Source organism: Diadema setosum, chromosome 5 (genome assembly GCF_964275005.1).
Source record: "Diadema setosum chromosome 5, eeDiaSeto1, whole genome shotgun sequence".
Taxonomy (NCBI): domain Eukaryota; kingdom Metazoa; phylum Echinodermata; class Echinoidea; order Diadematoida; family Diadematidae; genus Diadema; species Diadema setosum.
The window spans coordinates 25,520,735-25,538,022 of NC_092689.1; the positions used below are offsets into that span (position 1 = coordinate 25,520,735).

At 37.9% G+C, this 17,288-nt stretch overlaps 1 protein-coding gene across 1 annotated transcript in view; it reads left to right on the top strand.

Moving 5' to 3' along the window:
* The first annotated feature begins 10,055 nt into the window (after window positions 1–10,055).
* The window catches only part of LOC140228650 (large ribosomal subunit protein bL21m-like), a 148,025-nt gene continuing 140,792 nt past the window's right edge, over window positions 10,056–17,288 (top strand). The window contains exon 1 of the mRNA XM_072308902.1: window positions 10,056–10,063. The gene's annotated coding sequence lies outside the window, so the exon portion shown is untranslated. The remainder of the gene's footprint in view (window positions 10,064–17,288) is intronic.

A 17,288-nucleotide genomic window follows, 5' to 3' on the forward strand; every position in this document is an offset into this window, starting at 1 on the left:
AATAAGTGGGATTGTATGCTACCAGTAGAAAAGTGATGCATCATACACATAAAAAAAAGACTTGCATAAAGCTACAGTCCAGATGCATTACAATCTATACCTATTCATGAAACAGAGCTGCCAACTAGTACTGATTTTCAGTAATTTCTACTGAAATTGGACAAGAATACTGAAGGTTACAAGCAAATTACGGATTTTAGAAATCATTGTCTGTGATAAATTCTATAACACTGTTAAGGATTACTGATTTTCACTCAAAAAAGGTGCAAATTACTGATTTTCAGCCATCATAGTACTGAAAGGCTTTTACAAAAGTTGGCAGCTCTGATGAAATAGTACAGTGCACTCCCATTATAGCGAACATGATTATAACAAAAATATCCTGTTACAACGAAGTAAAAATTCAGGTCCCAAAATTTCTATCTAGATATCTTTATATCTATACTTTATGTTCGGGTTAAAAACAAATTTATGTAGCGCATAAAAACTGCTGGTCCCAAGGACTTTGTATTTATGGGAGTCGCCTGTAATTATTTGAATTAGTTTGTCTGTTGATGATATGCACCAGTTACTGTACAGTGCAGAAAATTCGAGCTATTCTTTATTGGCGAGAAGAAGATTTAAAAAAAAAAGCAAAACAAAGAAAAGGAGGGGAAGGAAAAAGTTCTTTCAAATTCAACAGCAGCACCAGCACAGGTGAATTTCCCATAAAAAGTGACAATTGGTGAATGCATTGCCATCCTTGTCATTGGCTGGGTAGTTTTTGTGACAATCATCCATATGTATATACTAAATTTACCACAACTGCACTTGGGACATAAAGGTGAAAGAGAAGTAATGAGTGCCTTTCCAAGTTACAGAAAATTCTCTCAGTGCCTTACGTGAACTATGAGAAATGAAATCCATTCTTTTTCCAAAGCTAACTTATGTATTAATGTCAACCTCAGCATTATATGACATACAGTCTTCCATACTCAGAGTTATATGTTGTCTTGTGTTTTTACACTTTTGCAATGCACTCAACGAGCAGAGACTATATTTTTCATTTATGTGTCAGAGTCTATTCTCATGGATTGTATAATTTGCATTTGTTGGTTTTTGCTGATGCTGTGTATGCCGTGCTTCTATTTGGAATGCTAGCTTTAACTTTATATTTCTGCTTTATGATTTTATGGGGAAACAAAGTACAATGTATATGATTATGTGTATATTTGATATTATCAAATATGTTATATTATACTTTATGATTTAAATCTTTGCATACATTGACACAATTTGTTTCCATTTGTATTTATTTTTATGGGTTCCATGGCATTTTCTCCTGTGGCAATTGCTCCCATGAAATATCTACACGCTAAGCCAAACATAAAACCTACCCACAAACATAACCCTATTCCTAATCCTAATCCTAATAATCGAGCAAATGTCGTATCACCATTTTCAGGTCCTTGTCATTTACACACACGCACGCACACGCACGCACACGCACACGCACACGCACACACACACACACACACACACACACACACACATAACTATTCAGTGTTTCAATCGCAAGAATAACAGGAATTTGAAAGCCATGATGCAGAATGACTTTATATTTTGACCCTTGCACTTTTTATATTCTTCCACTTAGTTATCAACCCTTACACAGTTTGCTCATTTTTACTCTTAACTGATAGTCTTCCAGAAATTAAGATTTCAGTTTTCTTAATCTAAACTGTGAGAAAATTTTTATGTCGATATTCTCATTTGATCATTTGATTACTCATCAATTAGGAACTAAAATAGAATCATAGAATCATTTAGTGTGCCCGAGTGGCATCAGATAGTCTGTGTGTACATAGCAGGCTTCAACATTGTCAGGTTTCTGAATTTTATTGTTAAACTGCAGCCAGGCTATGGTATCTGTTATTAGAAAAAGATTAGAGACAACCTGATAATCATTTATGTTTATGTTTCATATTATGTCTTCAAGGAAGTCGGGCTGGTGTGAAAATGTCAATTTACTTGTTAGGATGTTTGATGGTAAGAAAATGATTGAGGCTCTTCCATTGTATTTACAATATCCACATTAAGTTTTTTTCTTTCTTTTTGTTGTCATTGTTGGGTTTGTTTGTGTTTTTTTTTTTTGTTTTTTTTTGGTTTTTTTTTGTTTTTGATGTACTCATTACCTATGTATTATTTAGTATTATTGTCACCTGACATATCAGTATTACAGGTACATCCCAGTCAAATAATCTTTATTGGTAAGCAGCCATACCAAGACTGAGATGTCTGTTTGTTCATCAATTCAGGGCTAGGATGTACAGGTTTTGACCATAGTTAAAAGTTATTGTGCTAATTGCTGCCATTGTGTCAGTCTTATTTGGGTTTTATTTCTGTCTTGTTTCATTTCAAACTAGGTGTTGCATTTGCATATGGCATCGACAAGGAAGAGTTTGAAGTGATAGAGCACTCATTTTTAAAATGTGACTGTTTGAGATGCATTCTCTAATCCCCTCATCCAGTATGCTGACATTTTCTGGGGAAAAAAGGAAAATCAGAGGACACCAAGAAATAGATTGCCATCACTATTTCTGATTGAGTGTACATCATGTTCATTTGTTAAACAAGTATCACACAGAATGATGTGTTCTACGTCAGATTGGGGCTGTGTAACATCAGGACAGCTGGGAGTGTTTTAGGAATGAAATCATTGCCAGAATGGAGAGATTCACTTTTAGGGCTATCTGCTATAATTGACCTTCATGTTGGCGATAAGTGCTCTGAGCATCAACATCAGGATGTGTGGTTGCATAATGGTCTCGTGATGGTCTCCTATCTATATTGAGAGTAGAGTTAGATGATAGAGGTCAATATTAATGTACTTCTTCTTCATGCTTTCTTCATGAGGGTTGCCATGGTAACCTTTCTGCCTGCTCTGGGCTTTCACCTAGCAATGAGTATAATGTGTGCCAACAAGTTGGGGTAAAGTGATGTAATTATGTGCCATGTTCAATCTCATGGTAGTACATTCATCGAGCTTGCCTTTGATTGAATTAATTCAATTGAATTCTATTAGATTTGTCATTAGTGAAAGCTGAGCGACTAGCTGCCCTAGAATTGAAATGAGGGTGTTTTTTTTTTTTCTTGCAGGCCATCACTCAGCTCATCTTTCATCATAAAACTTTGACTTTCAGTAATTCTACCGTTACAATGGAAAGTGATATTAGTGGCCTTGAGAGTGTAGGAATGGTATTTGGCCATGTTTGTGTCTTGCGTCTGTGCGTATGACAAGCTTTCTCTCCACAATTCCTAATTGATGAAGTTGATTGAAGTGCTTGTTCAATCTGGTCATAATCAAAGGTGATCTAAATAGCACTGGACTTAATGGATCAAGTACTAGTACCCCAGAGTGTTCTATAGTAAATTGAGTTCTTGCATTGTGACTACAAATTAATCATTCATGGTGTGATCATTGATATTGAACATCCTAGAAACAAGTTAAAAGGTTTGTTTGGCAGTAAGGGGCATTGTGAAATTTATGCAGGCTTCACTAACTGGCAGCATAGAACTCACTCCCTTCAGGTAATGGATGAGAGGTAAGGTCCTATACCAGTGAGTTCTTTCTGTTTCAATTCTTGCAACAACAACAAAAATGGTACTTAAAAAAAAACCCAAAGAATGCTGCTCACTAATGTTCCATACCTATGTGGCAATATGAAATCACATAGAATAGTAAGGGTTTATGTTTGTGATAGTAGTACCTTACCAAATCAGTTGTCTCTTCCAGTAAATAAAAACCCTGTATTTGAAATAGAGTGCCATATTTAGGGCAACAAAATTCACCTATGAACATTTTGGACATGTTAAGGAATTTGGGTAGTCATTGTAAGCAGATAAGCTTATATAAGTTGAATGAGGGGATGAAATGAAAGCAGTAAATTGGTTATTTTATCCTCACTTTTAACTTGTGTGAATTAAACTGATGCATACATATACAGCTGTCGATACATGTATGTGTTATCTCAGGCTTGGTTCTGCGTGGTGAGATGGTATGGTCTATATATGTGCACCATATTCTACAGACGCAATCAGTTGCTGGTGTTCTTTCAGAGATGAGTCTAGTATTGAACTTGTAAAGATTTGGGTGCTTAATGTCTCAAAGTCCTACATAATATATACATGTATATATATATATATATATATATATATATATATATATATATATATATATATATATATATATGTACTGAGTATATATATATATGTGTGTGTGTGTGTGTGTATATATATATATATATAAACCCCGTTATAACGAGTTCGGATAAAACGAGGAACCGCTGTTAACGAGGTGATCGCGTCGGTCCCGTTCTCCACTGCGTGTAAACCTATGGCAGAACGAATCGGTTATAACGAGTTCGGTTATAACGAGATTCCGGTTATAACGAGGACATATTCGGTACATCATGATAAAGAAAAACATAAGCAATTTGATCGGGTACAACGAGGTTCCATTTCTTGACATGCCGCTTTCAAACACGCGACAAACGAAACATTGAAAACCTGTGCTCCGTGCAATACACACCCACACACTCTCTCTCTCTCTCTCTCCCTCTCTCTCTCCCTCTCTCTCTCTCAAACTATGAGTATGTGCGTTGTGGGTGTGCGTGTGTGTGTGAAGATTGTTTGTCTTCATTTTCCATCTGACAAGATGACTGGATAGTCCATATTCAACTGCACTATCTTCCATGGGGTCCATGCAGTTGTACTCGGTATAGGCCCTATATACTCTTGGCGGACCCCGTGTAGCCGGGTTATGCACCCTGCTATTTGTGATGGATGAATGAAGCACGATCTTTCATGTGTGTGGGTTGTGAGCGGGGTTGTGATTCCCTCACTCATGGGTTCTGCTTGAATGTGTGGAGTTCACTCACATTCGCACAACCTATTACAATGTTCCTGATTTGTTAACTCTATTTAGAGACGTTTCACGTGAAACAATAGTAGCTTTTCTAAAAGCTATCAATTTGTTTATTCAGTTCTAAATACATGTAGGCAACTGTTTGAATCCTAATCACAACAGGTATACCCTTGGGCAAGGTTATGCTAATTGCCTAGTCTTTCGGAGGAGACGTTAATGTCGGTCCCGTGTAAAGGAGAGTCACACCATTTGCACGTAAAAGAACCTATTCACTTTTCGAAAAGAGTAGGGAGTTATCCCGGTGAAATAGTTCACTGTTTTTAAGTCAATATGTTATATGAATATTATGATTGAGATGCCCATTATTTTTGCCGTGCATGTTAAAACTGTGTATGAACTTAGATTATCCTAAACTTAACTCGACACTTAAATAACACTAAACGTGTTGATAGTGTCGTTAAGCATATATCAATCAATCAATCCCTCACTCATGGGACCTCCATTTTTATGTCACATCGGAGGGACTCGGTGTTTTGCCTCTGTTAGAGGGGATGGCATGATAACACAAAAGATTGCTCAGTAAAAAGACTCGGTTACTGGGATTCGAACCCGAGAGAAACCCGTCCCATTCGATAAAGGCAAATACGCTACCGACTGAGCCACCTCGCCGCCGTGACACGAGAAGGCAATCAATGTAGGGCAAGGCTTTTAGCAGTTTGTGATTGATGGAGGCTATTTGTTGTTGTTGTTGTTGTTGTTGTTGTTGTTGTTGTTGTTGTTGTTGTTGTTGTTGTTGTTGTTAAACAGTTACTATCTATGTCATAAAGGCTATAAAACGTCCTTTCCAGAACTACGTTAAGTTTCAAAGAAGTTCACATCTTATCTTGATGACTGGGTTGTTATATATTATTAGGGAGCTTTAGATTTTAGACGCGCGGACGTTCAAAGAGAAAAAAACATGATCTGAGTGTGCGCAGTAACTTGATCCGCGCTACTGCGCACGCTCAGATCGTGTTTTTTTCTCTTTGAACGTCCGCGCGTCTAAAATCTAAAGCTCCCTAGTATATCGCTGAGACGACGCACTCCACGCAGCCTCCCGGGCTGAACAATGGGAACAGCTCTCTCGCGCATGTGCAGAACACCATTTTTTTATTTATTTATCTATTCATTTATTTATCTATTTATTCTTTATTTATATATATATATATTTTTTTGTTTGTTTTTTTTTTTGTTTTGTTTTGTTTTTTTTTTTTTTTGGGGGGGGGAGCTAATTTTATAGCCTGGTCTCGAGCGTTGCAGATCTGAATTCGCTATTGTTACCATCTTCAGCGTGCGCTGAATAAATATCGTGATGTAGACATTGTCGTGTCATTTGCTATAAGTTACGTTCATCATATTGGGACAGATGAATTGTTCGTGATTACATTCGGAAACAAATACCACCCACTTGAGATATCAGTCACTTCTTTGCATTACTTCGGATATCTTCCTATTCTCTCCAAAAGGAGGAGGAGGAAGAAGAAAAAACATATCGAATGATGATCGAAGACAAACGTAAACACTGTCCATCGTAAAGTATATAGGCCTGGTGTGATATAATGAGAGACCTCTTAAGAAATATGAAAGAGCATACGAATAAAAGGAATTAAAAGTTTGTTTGATGAAAGTTGGTTTGGAAATGGCTAAGATATCAACAACAACAAAAGAATGAAACCGTCATAAAAGGTGGGACCCACTCTTTATCAGGATCATTTTGTTTTACTTTGTTTTTGGATATCTCAGCCATTTCAACACCAATTTTCATCAAATAAACTTTGAATACCTCAAAAAATAGTGTGCTCTGTAATATTTCATGAGTGGTTTCTCATCTTCTCTCAAAAAAGTTGAAATCTGACTTCCCCATCTCAACTAAAACTTAAGCATCCCTTTAACCCATTTACATAATAATAGCATGCAGTGCCCTAATATACGGGAAGCTACAACACACCAACTGGTCATTGTTAGTGACCTATATATATAATATGATAATAATGTTTAGGTAGGCCAGAATGCCGCTGATGCGTGTGTCCGCTTCCATTCTGACGAGTGGACAAAGACATTCAAATCTTGCACTCAAGACTTGAGGCTTGGCTGAGGAGCGTTGGAAGAAAACGAGACATTGCTTTCTGAACAAACTGGAGTAACACGGAGACACAAAACAGCACACTGCCATAATCTAATTGCACGTGTTGCCTGGACCGAATTCCAGTGCGACGTGGACAATAATTATGTCAAACCCAGAGTTAGTCTCCTTTGTCGTCATTTTCGAGTGCTCGCGCTGAAGCAAGAGACATCACACTGTCTCTTCCTGTGAGGACCACGGCTATTTTACTACACTTCGTCTTTACGATGTTCTGTGAGGTTGGTGAACAATGACGCTGAAAAACAGCCTCCAGTGTGAGATACATAAAAAACGAAGAACAACATACCGACATGCCACGAAGTTGGGATGAAAAGATTTCTACAACGACTACAATGCACGCCATCCACGCATATTTCCTTTCTTTCTCTTTTTTTTCCAGATTGCTCCTGACGAAAGATAGACTGAACACAAAATGTCATGTTTACTCTTTCTTACACAAAAGACGCCCAGCAACTCAAATTTCCTTTCCCCGGTGCTCTACGAAGCATTTGATTACAACGGTGAATGATGATGGCCTATATCTTGTTTCCTCAGTGCTATGATTATTATTTCTGTTCGGCATTTTGATGTGTAAGGTCCAGATGTTTTGTTGGAATTTAATTTTGCTTCTGTTCTTAAAAAGAAAGTAAAAACTATAATTCTAGTAATCGTTCCTGATTTCTGAGGTAATACTGCACGGATGTATAATTTCGAATGTCACTCCTATTACAATATTTGTAACTCTTTACACCAAACCGCGAAAATCGAAGCACATACTAATAATATTACGTCTCCCCTCAATTTCTAACGTATTTGTTGTGTGTGTGTGTGTGTGTGTTTGTTTGTGTTGTGTATGTGTGTGAGCGCACGCGCGCGCGAGCGAGTGAGCGAAAGACATGATGTCGGCTTGTACGCAAGTAATGAAAACCTAATTTCCAGCTTGAAGTTTGAAGGGAATTTCCCAATTCCTTACCTCACTTCAATTCCTCCCCTCCCCACTCCACCCCTCCACACACACACACACACACACACACAAAAAAATGAGATATCAAACAAAAACGGACAGCCCATGAACAGAGAAACCATGAAAACTTTCCAAACTTTCCAACCCGTCTAATGAATTCTTGATAAAAAAAGATGCCGGCAACAAAGTTTATCGATTAAAATGCTTCTCTGAAACATGAACAAACAACATTAATACGCACACCCAAAACCATGAGCAATGAGACAAAGTTAGTGATGATAACATTCACATCCTGAAATTTCAACAACATACCTTTTGTGCGTGTGTGTGTGTGTGTGTGTGTGTGTGTGTGAGTGAGTGTGTGTGTGTGTGTGTGTGTGTGTATCTGTATGTGTGTGAGTGTGTGTGTGTTTATTTATTTATTAATGTCAGCTCACCTGAACTTTACGAGTAACACTTTGGTATTTCTCGTAGAAGTAGAATGGTTTCCCTGAATATAACAACGAGTTTTTGTTGTATTTAGTACTTTGTTTTTGTTCTCTTCATTTAGGGTGTGGAAACAGATGAGTTTGTATTGATGTCTGTTTGTGTGTGGGGGGGGGGGGAGGGGGAGGGGATGATTCGAGTGTGATTGATCCGATTACAAGACAAAACATGGCTGTCGACCTGCGCGTGCATTCACAGTATGCAACCTCTTGGAATAGAGTGAGGGAGTTGGAGTAGTTCACGTAAGGAGAAACTGGAGAAAATGTTCAGCTTATGCAAGGGAACTATATATTATGAGGAAGACATATTACCAAAAAAATACAGAGCGCCGGAAAAAAAGACTTGAGGGTATGAATTTCCTCTAGAGTTCAAGACAAAGGTAATACATTTACTGTTATTACAGCAAACGTTTCTTTCACTATTAATACTTTTACATTGTAATCAGTAACAAGTGGATAGCTATAGGACATTTTATAGTTGTCTTATTACATTGGTAAAGCCTGTTTTGCGGTTTTAGCTAAGCGGGGTTGTGCAAAACGTTTTGCAGCATGGTCACTGCTCGTAATGTTGTGATCATCATATCACTATTTTTTAATGAAATAATGAAGCAGACTCTAATCAAACGATTGGTTGAGAGCGTACACCGGTCATAACGCGGCATGTATTTTGCCTAACACGCAATTTTGCCGGAAAGGATCGATAATAATCTATAATTGATAGGTAGAATTATGCTTACCCTGACAAGTCGATGGCACTCTCACGTCGCCATGTTGACAGGGTTAGAGGTCATAGTATTATTTACTCATAAAACAAATAATGCTCATCATTGTGTTTGGGCATTATTGTTACCCACACTCGTCACATTTATAACAATCCAAACTCCCTCAGCTATCGCCTAGCTCTGGCATATTATGTTCCAATAATAAAAGTACCTTGTGTGGATAATTCCTATGAATGCCCTCATGAAGTGTAGTTGTATGATGGTTTTCTTTTCTCTTTTTGTCGTAAAAACAGACATCGCTGATTAAACGACGGTGAATAAAGCGACATTATTTCTCCTCACCAGGTAAAGGCCGTATTAAAGTCGTAGCGATGTGGGCAGCGACTAAAAACCAAGAAATGTGCTGCACCTGTTGAGTAACCACTGATAATGAATAGCTATACAGCTACCCCATAGCCCTCTTTTGATCATAATCAATTTACATCAATATCTAATCACATAATCACCAAGGACATGCCCACATAAGTTTTTTTTTCTTTTTCTAACGACTTTTTCTCTTCCTCACAAATCTAATTGACCTCGTTCGTTCACCGCCATTTATATTAACAAAAGGGCGAATGAATGTGACCACGCTACAAAATTTATGACATTGATTCCTCCTGTGATAAATTATTTCAGCCTATATTTCTCAATCACTGTAATATAATTGCTTGTATATTAAAATGTTTTTGTCCCGTATTGTTGTGGATAGCAGTTATATGGGAAAGAACTGTCCACTGATCAAAAGGCATTCTACCTATAACTCATATTGAGCGAAACCGAATAAAAAAACACGATATAGCTTTTCGATCGACCATAATAACACGGAATAAAAAGTACACGCTCGCAGCAAACATGCATTTTATTTCAACGCCGCGTCACTCTGGGTGGTACCTCTAACAAAGGACATATGACAATTTATTATCAACAAATGGTTTTCATATGAAAAACTGCAAATTTAAAAGTACATAAAAAACTGCAATTTTGTGTGCCAGCGTGATTCAGCTAAATTGTAATGTTTGATGTCCGATGTCCGATGTTTGATGCCGTCCGGTCACTTGTGTACGCATGATAGTATGTGTATAATGATGTTATCTTTTTATTCCCTTTGATTTGTATCTCTCTCTCTCTCTGTCTGTCTTTCTCTCACTCTTATATCAATATCAATATCAATATCTATATCTATATATACATATACAGATATATATACATACATATATAATTATGTATATTATATATAAATTATATATGTGTGTATGTGTATGTGTGTGTGTGTGTGTGTGTGTGCGTTGTTTGATGCATATATGTGTGAACTGCAATAACTCAATCACATTATTCATGTCGGTTTGTCATTGATGTTTCAATGAATGACGACATAAACAGACTTTCCGTTTCAGCTTTGATTCCACGTCACTTCTGAAAGTTCCCTTCCATGCCTAGCCCTAACCATAGCTTGAATCCCAACTTGTTATTCGAGCCCATGTTGCCTTTACAACCTAACCGTGAATTCGGCAGCGGCATTGCTAATGTAAGAAATTGGTTTACTGAGGCATTCCTGATTGTCAAGACACGCGTAAACCGAAGGAGACCGTGTGATGTGAGCAATTCTCTTTCGGTCATCGTTGAAACGTGGTTTGACAGAAAAATGGTGGAAAGGTATCAAATTGTTCAGAGAAGCGTGAAAAGAAGAATAAAGGAACACATTTGCGTGACCTTTCGGCCCCTGACTATGAAGGAGCTGTTTGTAGTAGGGGAGTAATGAAGTTTCTAAGTGATGTGAAAATATACAGATTGTACAACAGTTTTGCGCATGAGTTTAATATACGCGTCAGTAAAATTATACGAGAGCGACGACACCTTGTAAGTAAACTGCATCATTGCATTGTAACCTGTAAAAAACAAACTTGAACCACTGATGGGACTGCGTTGGTAGCTCCATGCTTGAACAATATGTAGCGAGTTATAAGCCTTGGCCTTCGTATGCCTTCAGAGAGTTGTAGGACATTGTATAAGCATGTGTCATTCAGCGCGCAATAATCGCATTATATATTTTTTAACATCGCAAGTGCGTCTGTTCACTCTTACATACCCATCAAACATTCCACAACAATTCTCTCTTCCGCTGAAAGAGAAAACCGCGTTTCTCAATCTGTAATTCCCTTTCAGTTGTCCGAACCACTCCCATTTGACTGCATCTCCGTGATAAAAAAAAAAGAACTCGACTCCTACAAATGGTACTCACGGTTCATTGTTTGAAGTTGAACCGAATTAACATCAAATAAGCATCAAATGCAAGGTATAATAATAACTCCGGGGCGCTCCTTGTACACAGCGTTCGGGCTGGTCGCAGTTAGGTATGATACTAATCGACATTGACTAACGAATAGTAATAGTGCAGAAACTGCTCTAGTCTGAAAGGAAATCAGCTTCCTGCAGCTCTGCTTTTAAGCCCCAGTCACATAATGCTCTGCGTCTGGCGTTACGTCCAAAAAAGTAATTTTTTCCGCGGACCACCGCGGATCCTTTGCCGTCACCAGAAATTTGTACAAAACATGCGGGCAAAAAATGCGGGCGATACGGACAGATACGACCAGATGCGAATACTTTCGTCCACTTGCGGATATTCTTACGAATTGGCACATAATAGTTCTGGACACTTGCGGAGAGTTGTGTATTTTTCGGATAGTTACGGATAGTTACGGATTGCTATGAATAATTATGGACAATTTGGTTTTCTCTTACGATCCCTGCTAAGTCAGTGTATTATGACAGCAAGGTTATCACATTTTGGACTGTCTTACATTGTACACTGGGGAAAACTGAAATTGAATTACGTACAAGTTGTGAAAAAAATCGTAATCCTTTAATTTACTTTACAATAATAAAAGATATATCCAATTTTGAACTTGAAGTCTGAATTTTGTTTGTGCAACTCAGATATGAATAAACGTCATAAATGTAAAGAATGTATGTGACCGTGCATCACAAAACAAACAAAAAGTAGCACACACTGATTTTGTGGGAGGACTGAAAATAGGTGAAATGGGTCAACCGTGCCGATCTTGACTTGGCTACCCTGGGTAAATAAGGCCTTATCATTATTATTATTATTATTATTATTATTATTATTATTATTATTATTATTACTATTATTATTATTATTATTATCATTATTATTATTATTGTTAATAATATTATCATTATTGTCACTATTAGTAATATTATTATTATCATTATTATCTCTATCTTCACAAGATATCTCTTGGAGATTAATATCACGTCAAGTTCCATCCTGGAACCTTAGACTTCCAGTACTTTTCTCAGGATTCGTGCCGTCCCCAGCAATGCTGCTTTTTGGAGCGTTTGCACTCGATCTGGCTCACCAACATCGTCCAAGTGCCGTCGCAGCTGCTTTGGCGTTGTTCCGAGTGCTCCAACGACAATAGGGATCACCTTCGTTCTCATATTCCACAGGCGGCCAAGCTCTCTGGCAAGGTCTTGGTACTTCTCTATCTTTTCCTTCTCCTTCTCGGCTACTCTGCTGTCTCCCGGTACCGCGACATCGACGATTGTGCACATCTGTCGAGCCCTTTCTACGACGATGATATCCGCTGGATGACATTGTCAGTTTGAACATCGAAATCCCACAGGATTTTAACTTGATCATTTTCAGAAACTTTCTGTGGTTCGTGCATATACCATTTGCTCTCACATGGTATTTCATGTTTTCTGCAAAGCTCCCAGTGAAGAACTTGTGCCAGTTTGTCATGTCGTCTTTTGTACTCCTTTTGCGCCAATTTACTACAGCCACATACGATATGTTGCACTGTCTCGTCTCTTTCTCGGCATATCCTGCATGTGGCATCCACATCTCTCTTCTGTATCTTGGCTTTCAGAGCATTTGTTGACAGTGCTTGCTCTTGGGCAGCGATGATCAGTCCTTCTGTCTCCTTCTTCAGTTCTCCTTTCTTCAGCCATAACCATGTGTCATTACTGCTGATGTTCTCCGTCTCTCTGCAAAACTGCCCGTGCAGCTGCTTTTCTCTCCACTTTGCAGATCTTTCTGTTCGTTTCTGGCTTTATTATTATTATTATTATTATTATTATTATTATTATTATTATTATTATTATTATTATTATTATTCATTTCAGCTTAGTCTGATAATCCCCTCATTGTTGTTACTCCGGTGGTTTCCATCCTGTTTTTTGTCCCACTCATCGCATAACCAGCACGGCTTGATAAAGATTAAGCGCTTGAATAGACACTCTACTTCAGAGCCTCTTTTCTCAGTTTACTCTTTTTCTGAGTGTGTGCATTCTTTCCAATATTTAGATAGGTTAGGAGAGTCCATTTGATTTGAGTAATACATCATTTTAAAGCTTAAAGTCTGCTCTTTCAGAACATGCTCCCAACTAAAATTTCATGCGTGGCGACTTTTTGTGTGTTTTGTGGTGCAGGGTCACATAACATCACTATACCACAAATAAAATACAATATAGATCGAAAAGTTAAACATTAGAGTAAGAAAATATTACTTGCAGTCATGGAATAGACAAACTGTGGTTACGCTGTCGTTGTTCAGCGATATTCATGACTTACTGGGTTATGTTAAGGAGATATTTATTATAAAGCAATGCTAATAAGATTTACAGAAAAAAAAGACATCAAATTAACCTTCAAAGACCCCTCCCACACCCAAGTACAATATCAAGTCATCTCTTGAAGTAATGTATTTTCTGTTTGAATTTCTTGTATGCATGTCATTTTGTAATGCGCAGTAGAGTATATTATTAGAGTAGCTGCGCAAAATAATATTATAAATGTCCTTATTATTATTATTATTAGTAGTAGTAGTAGTAGCAGTAGTAGTAGTAGTAGTATAAAAAAAATGTAATACACATTCGATGGAGCGTAAAGTGCATGGGTAAGACTATAGAGAAATACTAAATTCGTTCTCATTTTAAATAGTTGCCCCTGTCCCACACCTTCCCCCGGCCAGAAAAGTTAATAAAATGCTGTCACCCCATCCCCTACCCAAAATATTGCTTTTTTCGAAAAATATACATTCGAAGAGTACAAGAAAAAAAGTTCAGCACCAAGAGTCAACCGATGTCATGAGTATACATGGTATATGGGTGTCACTTAAAATGAAAATTGATTGTGGGAGAAATTTCATATAATTTGACCATGCAGTTCTGCCTCTCCACCGCTCCGACTGTGTTGTAGCATTCCTTCAGGTAAAGGCGCTGCAGCTTGGCAACAGGAGTAGTGTGCCTTTCCACGAGTCTCTGTGTTCCCATGCGAGTGGAAAACGGCCACGTCGAAGGACGTAATTGTCCGCAACATTCGTTGCTGTCCGTAAATATCCGTAAGCGGATGAAACTGTTGTGATACGTTAACTTGCGGTTAATTTCGGATACTTACGGTGGACGTAAGCGAACGCAAACGGACGGAAGGTAAATTCTTTTGCGGATGGTATGCGTCCAAGCCACGGGTAGTTACGTTCAGTTACGGATAGTTACGTTTGGTTACGGTTACTTGCGTAAGTTTGCGTCCGTGGCGTCCCTCTGCGAAATTTTGAACATTTCAAAATTTCGCAGGTTCGGCGACGTCATTTTGCGTTTCTTTACGGATGAGTTACGGGCAGTTACGTCTACATACGTCCCTGCGGATGCCCGCGTCCACGCTGCGTCCCCCTGCGTCCACTCATTCGTATCTATCCGCGGCGGACGTAATCCATCGTAAAGCACTGTGTGACTGGGGCATATTAGGCGCAACAAATTGCGAGTCCTATAGTCACCGTCACACTAGAGCGAACAGTTCGAAAATTTGAAGATAAGTTACTAGAATACGAGAAAATACGATACTAGAAGAGTTCCTAGGTCCCGTCACACTGGCGTTTAGGAAGATTTGCGTTTGATCTGCTCACAAAATTGGTTTATACATGTATTCGCTAAACATCCGCAACCAACATTTTGTGCAGCTCAAAATCCTGGCAACGGAAAAACGTGCCTCCGCGGATAATTGTGGACGTGTGCGGATGTCGGCCGACTCATACAAGCATGTTTCACGACTACAAGGGGCAGAGTCATCGAATCTTTGAACAGTCTTTGGAGTATGAGTTTTCTTCAATTTGTCTCCCTTGATACATAAATGAAATTTGTAAGATTGCAACTGCTGGTCTATATTTTTTACAAACAAGTCGGTTAAAAAAAAGGACCAGCGGGAATCGGACCTTTCATCTACTGCTTTTCGAGCAGCAACACTACCACCAGGCCGGTTCCTTTATTTGAACAATTAATCTGAATTCATAATCATTTGAAGTTATAGAACCACTGGGCTTTCACCGTAAAGAAATTGATGTAGGCCTATTTCTAAAGAACCGATTTGAATGGACAAATAAATTTCTTTTATTTGATTTCCTTTTTGCATATCATCATGTTAGAGTGAGTGATGTTATAGCTGAAACTGACTGAATTGCTCGGATGGAGAAACCGAATATCATTTTTGCTTTTTGTGAAAAAAAAAATCCAATAAAAAGTAATAACGTTAAAGTGTATGAGATCTGCTCTGAAATTATCGTCATGGAAACTTAATTGCATTAATTCACTTGAGAAAGGGTAAACGACTGAAAAGATTGCAAAGAACAGATATACATAAAGCTGACATTAGTATCTCAATTTTGCTTTCAAATTCAACTATGAACTATCATGAATGATGTCACAAAAATCCAATTTCAAGACATTGACGTGGCACAAGTTTACCCCAGAAATGCTAAAGTTCTGTATTAGTATTTGCTGTGATCAATGAGTTGTGATGTTTCCCAGGAAAAACGACCACACCCTCTCTTCTTCACAAACCTGTACCTTTTAGCATTTAAAAAGGAAACGAAGAACAATAACAACAACAAACTTATCGTCTGTTTTCATACAAGAGAGGTCGTCGATTGAGTATCATAAAACGTACTGCATTTATCCTAAGATGGAATAGGATGCTTGAATGAAACATCATTGCACGCAGGGATTTAGTTTACAGATTGCAGTCCTGACGTGGTGTAACAACATTTCTGCAGCAGACACGCATGATTATATTTTGATAGACTCATCGATTGATGACGTAACCCCCATAGCTTGAATATATCATCACACCCCGACATATAATGTTGCCATGTCGGCAAACACATTGGATACTCTTCCATGCTCGACTGACATCACTCAACAGGGCACAGTCTACAGACAAGAAGAGTACAAGTACAATTAATACCCCGAGTTTTAAACTTAAAGGGAAAATGCACTGATAGGTAAACGTTCCGTTTGATATATTTGAGTCACGTCAAATAAACAGAATAGAGAATTAATCATCACTGCAATTATACAAAATTTAAGAAAGTGATGGAATTCTAAAGTTTCAAAATTGTTTTCACAAGACAGTAATAAACATCACAGTTGCATTTTCCATATCACAGTCATGAAAATGATGGTGTCAACTGCCTGTCAACCGCTCTATTGATTTGTCCATGATGATATTGTAGCTATCATCTTGGAGCTCAAAACAGGGATTCACGAAAGACATTAAATCATTTCTAAATTTTCATGAATCTCTAATGTAATTCAGTGTTAGAGATACAATCAACCAACCTTCAATCAATAATACAATAACGTATTTTTGTGTAAATCGGTTTAACTTGTGAAGCAATGCTATCAGCGCCTCAGCTAATTTGCGTGACGTAATTGCAGCCGCTATGATTTCTGAATTTCAGTAGATCAAAATGAGTTCGCTATTTTGCGTCCATTTTTCACTTTTACGTTCACTTCAATCTACTATCCAGCTAAATTTGATTTTGCTGTATCTAACAAATTAAAGTCAACTTTGCATGCATGAATTCAGATTTCACTTGAATGATTAAGACCATAGCCCATAAGATTTCCAAGTTCACGAGTCACAAATGGAGTTTGTGACAGTAATGCTGTCATGGATTGTAAATCTAACTACAAAAAGATACAAAGGGAG